The sequence below is a fragment of the Ursus americanus genome, chromosome 2 (assembly GCF_024610735.1).
Source record: "Ursus americanus isolate L20-20 chromosome 2, mUrsAme1.1.p, whole genome shotgun sequence".
In the NCBI taxonomy this organism is placed as follows: Eukaryota; Metazoa; Chordata; class Mammalia; order Carnivora; family Ursidae; genus Ursus; species Ursus americanus.
Window position 1 is genome coordinate 100,345,831 of NC_142128.1, and position 8,221 is coordinate 100,354,051.

Consider the following 8,221-nt stretch of genomic DNA (forward strand, 5'->3'; position numbering starts at 1 on the left):
TCCAAATCTAGTTTGGGTTCTGCTGCAAATTACAAGCTTTTAGGGAGACGTGGTGGTGTGGAAAGAGGGCGGACCTGGACGCAGCAGACTCGCAGCTGGGGCTTTGAGCCCGAGGAAGTTCTCTGAGTCTGTGAGCCCCGGGACAGCCCCAGGGGCTCAGCCTGATGGGTCTGACGGGCCCTGGCAGTGGGTGGTCCCAGCGAGCATCGCTGGGCACATGGTACTCCCCCTCCAGGGGCTGTAACAAGTCTGGAGTGGGCTCCCAGAAGGAATGGGGACTGCTCTGCGCAGGGAAGTATCGCTCATCATGAGGATGTGACTGCCGGCTGTCCCAGCAGCTGGACCCCAGCACCTGCAGGCTTTTCACCCCCTCCCCTGTCCTTGGAATGTGGGTTCTGGTCACCTTGCCCAGAAGCTGCCCGAGGAGGGTCTTGAGACAGTGATGCGGTGCTGGCATCAGCAGGAGGGAGGGGGTACGTGACTGAACCCCAGTGAGGCCTCTGTATGAAGGGTTACGGTGTGGTGGGCGGAGTGGGGATCCACCATCTTGCAGCCCCCAAGACAGGCCCCGTACGTCCGTTCCCTGTGCTCGTTCAACCCATCTGGAGTGGCCTGCCCGTTTCCTCCGTCCCACCCCCCCCCCAGTCCATTCATGTCTGGGCGCCCGCTTCACATCACTCCCGGGATGCTGTCATGGCGAACCAGCACCCGGGGCGCAAGAACGGCTGTCCCAAACATCTCCGAGATCAGTCAGCTGGTCCCACCTGCCCATTTCCCAGCTAAGAAGCCCAAGTCCGGCCCAGAGAAGTCTCCTGTCTCGTCAGCCTCACAGCCGGTGGCAGGTGCACCACCGCCCTGGGGGTCGGGCAGGTGCGGCTGTCCCGGGAGATGGGGAAACAGGAAAGAGACAGGCAGCCCGTTCAGACACTAGCAACTCGTACATGAAGTCATCCAGAGACGCCGCTACACCATCTCTCGGTCAGAAGAAACAGAAGTCCCCACTTTCAGCTTACGCAATCCCCCAGGACTGGCTACCTGCGGACTCGATGCTCTGTCGTGTAATATAAAGACTTCCCCAAGGCTCTCAGGCAGGGGCAGGACTCACCAAATATTAATAAATGGGACGTCAAGTGTTTGCCACAGGACTTTTGATCCTTTAACGGATTTAATTATCTGAAAGAGCGAGAGGAATGTGCTCCCGGAGAGATTCTGTACCATTCTCCTGGCCAGCTCGGCAGGAGAGGCTTCTGGGGACGGTGTCTGTCCCCAGAGGCGACGAACAAGGCTCCAGTCCGTCGCTGGTTGTCTCCCGTAGAGCAGGCTAAGGCTCGGAGCAGCCCCACGTTCACTGTGGGGACAAAACAGGCTGAACCCCTCGGTCTCCTCACACCTGCCAAGACAAGGGCCTTAAAAAAAAAAAAAAAAGGCCGAAGGCCCTGGAAGAGTAGTCAAATACAGGTCCTCGAGACGACAAAGGAAATGCTTACTGGACGCTCCCTTCCAAGTGCGATCAACCGCACGCTGCGACACAGCTGTCTCCACCAGACCGTGACTCTGCAGCTCCTTCGCAACAGAACCCCAAGTCCAGGGGGTGGAGGCGGAGCCTCATCCGCTCTCTGGCCTCTGCACTTACTGTGTGAACTGTTTAGCGAACGGACTCGGGCTGCTTAGTGAAAAAGCAACCACCTTCCAAAAATTAATCTGTCCAACCCACAGAACGGGAGAAAACATTTGCTCAGCCTCCCTCTGTTAAGGGACTGATATCCAGAATATATAAAGAACTTCTACAACTCAACAAGACAAACAACCCAATTTAGAAATGGGCAAAGGATGCGAACAGAAGTTTCTATAAAGAATAAACTCGAAAAGATGCTCAACAGCACTAATCACGAGGGACATGCAAATCACAGCGGAGATACCACTTCACACCCACCAGAACGGCTGTTTTACACACACACACACGTACGTGTACATATAACAGGTGTTACAGAGAAACTGGAACTGGTTTATTTTTTGAGAGAGAGCAGGAGGGGAGGGGCAGAGGGAGAGAGAATCTTTTTTTTTTTTAAAGATTTTATTTATTTATTTGACAGAGATAGAGACAGCCAGCGAGAGAGGGAACACAAGCAGGGGGAGTGGGAGAGGAAGAAGCAGGCTCATAACGGAGGAGCCTGATGTGGGGCTCGATCCCATAACGCCGGGATCACGCCCTGAGCCGAAGGCAGACGCTTAACCGCTGTGCCACCCAGGCGCCCCCCCCCCTTTTTTTAACATCTTATTTATTGATTTGACAGAGAGTGTGAGAGCACAAGCAGGGGGAGCAGCACAGGGAGAAGCACACTCCCCACTGAACAGGGAGCCCGATGCGGGGCTCGATCTCACAACCCTGAGATTATGACCTGAGCCAAAATCAACAGCTGGACGCTCAACTGACCGAGGCCCCCGGCGCCCCGAAACCGGAACCCCCGGGCATTACTGGCAGGACTGTAGCTGGTGCGGCCACGGGGAGAGTGCGTGCTACGGCATTTACGGAACGCAAAGAACAGAGTACCACACGATCCAGCAATCCCACGGGGGGCACATGCCCCGAAGACGTGAACGCAGGGTCTGAGAGAGAGATACCTGCACATCCCCGTCCACAGCAGCACCAGTCACAGCAGCCAAGAGGGGGGGTGTGACCCAAATACCCCTCAGTGGAAGAGCAGACACAAGAATGTCCTTCGACGGGAAGGAGACTCTGACACTCACTACAACATGGACGGATCTTGAAGACATGTTAAGTGAAAAAAGCCAGGAACAAAAATGACAAATATCGTATGATTCCATTTATATGAGGGACCGAGACTGGTCTAAGTCATGGCACAGAAAGCAGGCCATCCTTCCTTCTTAAGGCTGCAGACTACTCCGTGGTGTGTGGACGAACCACATTTTGTGCGTCCATTCTTCCACTCCGGTTATCGGAGGGACAGACAAGTTACTGTTCAGGGGCACAGAGTTTGGGAGGATGAAGAGTTCTGGAGACGGACTGCTGGGGTGGTGGCACAACCGTGTGAACGTACTTAACGCCACTGAACTGGCCACCCAAACACGGTTCGTACAGTACATTTTATGTTATGTACATTATAGTAGAATAAAAAATAAACTTTTAAAAATCACCAGATTGGTACAACTGCCATGTCTCAAAGTCAGTATCAAAATGTATCATTTTAAGGCTGGAGAGAAAAAAGGTGACGTCCTTTCGGGATGAAGGAACTTTATTATGAAAGACGCCTGCACACGAGATCAAGATATAAAGCAATTCACAACAGACCAGGAAAAAAGGCATTTTAAAAAGATATCAACTAGAAGGCGCCTGGGTGACTCAGTCAGTTAAGCATCCGACTCTTGGTTTGGGCTCAGGTCATGATCTCAGGGTCATGAGATGAGCCCCGAGGGGAGTCTGCTTGAGATTCTCTCTCCTCGGCTCACAAGCATGTTCTCTAAAATCAGTCAATCAGTCAATCTTTAAAAAAATGTACCATCTCGGTTCACTCCTGCTTAATTAAGATGTAGAAATACATTAACACTGAGAAGAAATGGATCTTCCATACTGTGACTTTCCTCGGGCCCATCTCAGAGATATCACAAAGCAACCACGCCACCTGAACTTCGAAGGGCACCACGCCCGGCCCTGAGCAGGAGAGATGCCCCGAGCACAGCATGGATGCCGAGCTTGGGGGACGAGGGCGGGCGCCACCGGAGACACGGAAGAGGAAACGAGCTACAACGTTAGCCCGTTCTTCAGACAGGTCAAGTGTGGATCAGCGCGTCCATTCTGAGAGCAGAGGGGCCCAGAGAAGGGGAGCTCGCACTCATTCGCGCGCCCTTTCCCAGGGTGGGCCTCCGGCGCCCAGGGCAGGAGGCTGGCGGGCTGCCGGCAGGCCTGCGGCTGGTGATGGGCTGCTCTGGGGAAAGGCACGGAAACCCACCCGCCTCCCCGGAGCCCTTCTCTCCGATGAAGCAGAAACCTTCAGCTGCTGGACAAAGGAAGCAAACCCTCTTGCTTCCACAGTCCGGAAAGATACCCTCTAAGGCGGCCATGAAGCAGGCTGCTGTCTCATTCTCACACGGATCGTGACGCGACCCAGCGTGTCTGAGCGCACCCGGGATACGCTAGCGAGCCACGTCAACCGTGAACCTCTCCACAAATCCGCACCAACCCAATAGACTACGGACAGGAATAAATCCTTAAGGGAGATGAAATGGAGCCGTGAGAGATCATCGAAGAGAGGGGAAAGATAACCTACCGAAGAACAGCCAGGGCAAAGAGAAAACAGCGGGACTACAGATCCGACATACAGTCTTAGCAGTACTTCCATTAAATGCAAACCGCCTAAACGCTACATTAAGAGTAAATAAATGTCAGACTGACCGAAAAAGATTCAACCATACACTGTCCACAAGAAAGCCACTTTACAGGCAGAGAGGTTCAAAGGAGAAAGATGAGGGGTGCCTGAGTGGCTCAGTCGGTGAAGCGTCCGACTCTCGGCTTTGGCTCAGGTCGTGATGTCAGGGCTGTGAGACCCAGCCAGTCAGGCCCACGCTCAGCACGGAGTCTGCTTCAAAGATTCTCTCTCTGCCTCTCCCTTTGCCCCCACTGCCCCGGCTCATGCTCTCTTAAAAAAAAAAAAAAAAAAAAAACTCTGGAATACAATATAACCTATACACTTTATAAACAGCTGGAGCAGCAATGTTAATACCAGAGGAAATCTACTTCAGAACAAGATATATAACTTAGGGATAAGGATGCACAACAAAAATGGGGTCAATCCATTAGGACGTAACAAGCATAAATATGTAAATACCCAATACAGAGCTTCAAAATCCACGACACAGGGGCACCTGGGTGGCCCAGCTGATTAAGCATCTGATTCTTGATTTTGGCTCAGGTCATGATCTTGGGTTCCTGGGATCAAGCCCCGCATCGGGCTCTGTGCTCGTCAGAGAGTCTGCTTGGAGATTCTCCGTCTCCCTGCCTCACCCCCTGTTCACGCTCTTGCTCTCTATCTAGAATAAACAATCTTAAAAAAAAAAATACACGAAGCAAAATGTGACCCAAAAACCCCATCAAAGATAGACAAACCCACAATTTAAGGTAAAGACTTCAACATTGCTCTATTGGTAACTGATAGAACAAGGAGACATAAAATCAGTAAGGACAGAGAAGACCTTAAACCCGCTATCAATCAACTTGGCCTACCTGACACTTACAGACATCCGACCTAACAACAGCAGACTGGTACATTCTTCTACTCAAGTGAACAGGGAACATCCACCAAGAGAGACCATTCTGGGACATAAAACAAGCCTCAATAAATTCAAAATGACTGAAACCATAAAAAATATGTTCTTTGACCATATAGAATTAAATTAGAAATCAACAGAAAAACATTTGGGAAATCCCCAAATATATGAAATGAAATGATGTACTTCTAAATGACTCATGCATCAAAGAAGAAATCACACAATAAATTAGAAAATATTTTAAATAAAAGGTAAAAAACCCAATACACGAAACTTACGGGATGCAGCTAGAACAGAGTTTGAAGGGAAATTTATAGCTTTTAATTATTAGATTAGACAAAGAAAGATCTCTAATTAATAACCTAAGTTTGGGGATGCTCGGGTGGCTCAGTTGGTTAAGCATCTGCCTTTGGCGCCTGCACCCGGCTCCCTGCTCATCGGGGAGTCTGCTTCTTCCTCTGCCTGCCACTCTGACAAGTAGAGAGATGGAATTAAAAAAACAACAACAAACCTAAGTTTCTACCTTCAGAAATTGGGGAAGGGGCGCCTGGGTGACTCAGTTAGTGAAGCGTCTGCCTTTATGCAGCTCAGGTCGTGATCCTGGAGTCCGGGATCGAGCCCCTGCTTCTCCCTCTCCCTCTGCCCCTCCCCTGCTCCTTCTCTCTCTCTCTCTCTCTAAGTAAATAAAATCTTAAAAAAAAAAAGAGAGAAAAGAGAAATTGGGGGAAAGGGGGGCATTTAAACCCAAAACAAACAAAAAGAATGCAGCAATAAGGAGAATCAATTCAACTTAAAATATAGAAACAATAGAAAAAAAACTCAATGAAACCAATAGCTAAGTCTTTGAAAATATCAATAAATTGATTTTTCTCTAGCCAATCAGATCAAGAGAGAGAGAGAGAGAAGACACACATTACCTGTGGGAATGAAAGAGGAGACCATGCCACAGATCCTCAGACCTTAAGTAAATAATATGAAATATTATGATGAAATTTATGCAAATAAATGATAGTTTGGGAATATTCTTTGAAAGGAACAAACTACAAAGCTCACTCAAGAAGAAAACAGACAGGGGCACCTGGCTCAGTCAGTAGAGCACGTGACTCTTGATCTCAAGGCTGTGATGAGCTGAAGCCTCAGGCTAGTGGGGAGCCCACTTAAAAAAAAAAAAAAGGAAGAAACAGAGAACCCGAATATATATATATGAAAGGGAATTCAGTTAAAAAAAAAGAAAAGAAAAGAAAAGAAAATTACAGGCCTGGATAGCTTCTCTGGAGATTTCTACCATTTAAATAAGAAATAATAACTGTTTCAGCAAATGTAAGAGGTTATACTTCCCAATTCATTTTATGAAGCCTTCATTTACTGATCCCAAAACCAGACCAACACATTACCAGAAAACAAAACTATATATCAATATCCTTCATGAACACAGGCATAAAAATTCTTAACAAGGTATTTGCTAATTGTAGGGGAGGGGTGTGGGGGGATGGGCCAGCCCCCTGATGGGTATTAAGGAGAGCACGCATTGCATGGAGCACTGGGTGTTATACGCAAACAATGAATCATGGAACACTGCATCAGAAACTAAGGATGTACTGTATGGTGACTAACATAACATTAAAAAAAAAAAGGTATTAGCAAATTGAATCCGGGGATAAGGATCATCACCAAGTGGGCCTTATCCCAGAAATGCAAGTTGGTTCAGCATCTGAAAAGCAATCAGTGTAATTCAACATATCAACAGGCCAAAAGAGGAAAGTCACATGATCTCCACAGATGCGGAAAAAGCATTTGGCAATATTCAACATACAACAAAAACTCTCAGCAAACTAAGAGAAGATGGGAACTCCCTCAACCTGATGAAGGAAAACCTAGTGGCTATCATCATCCTTAGTGGTTAAAGATGAGTATCTTCCCTTTAAGACAGAATGAAGGAAGGAGTCTGCTCTTCCTATTCTTTTCAAACACTGTACTAGAGGTCCTACCCAGTGTAACAGGCAAGGAGAAGAAATAAAAGGCATATAGACTGGAAAGAAAGAACTATCTTTGTGGAGGACATCATCTTATACATAGAAAGGCTTAAAAATAATCTATAAAAAAGTGACTAGAAGTAAAAAAAAATCCCTCAAGTACACGTGCCACAGAAACTAAGTCAACAGAACAACCTGCAATTGAAATTACAGAAGAAAACAGTACCATTTATGGTATTATCAAAAAACATGAAATACCTAGAAATAAATCTAACAGACAGAAGGTCTGTACAGTGTAAACTACAAAACACAGCTGAGAAAGTTAGACTTAAATAAATGGATATAAACCACGCTCAAGAATTGGAAGACCCAATATTCTCAAGATGTCAATTCTCCCCAGTTCTCCACATATATGATCCATTCATTCATGAATTCATTCATTTTAAAAGTAAACTCTACCCTCAACACGGGACTCAAACTCACGACCCCAAGTCAGGAGCTGCACGCTCCACCAACTGAGCCAGCCAAGCGCCCCTAAGATCAACTAATTTTTGACAAAGGTGCCAAGGTAATTCAAGAGAGGAAAGATCGTCTTTTAAAGAAATGGTGGTAGAATAAGTAGACACCCACGTCTACATAGAAAACAACAGACTTTTATTGTTACTTCACATTACATATAAAAATCAACTTAAAACAGATCATAAAGCTAAAATGTAAAACCTAAACTATAAAATTTCTAGAAAGCAAACAGCAGAAACCCTCGAGTTAGGCCAAGACTTCTCAGGACACAGAAACTACAAATCACAAAAGAAAAATGTTGACAACAACTTAAAATGTCTTCTCATCAAAAGGCACTGTTAGGAAAATGAAAGGCAAGCCGAAAGAAGGGAGAAGATACTTGCAAAACACATTCCTGATAAAGGGCTCGTACCCCAAAATGTAAGGAACTCATACCACTAAATAAT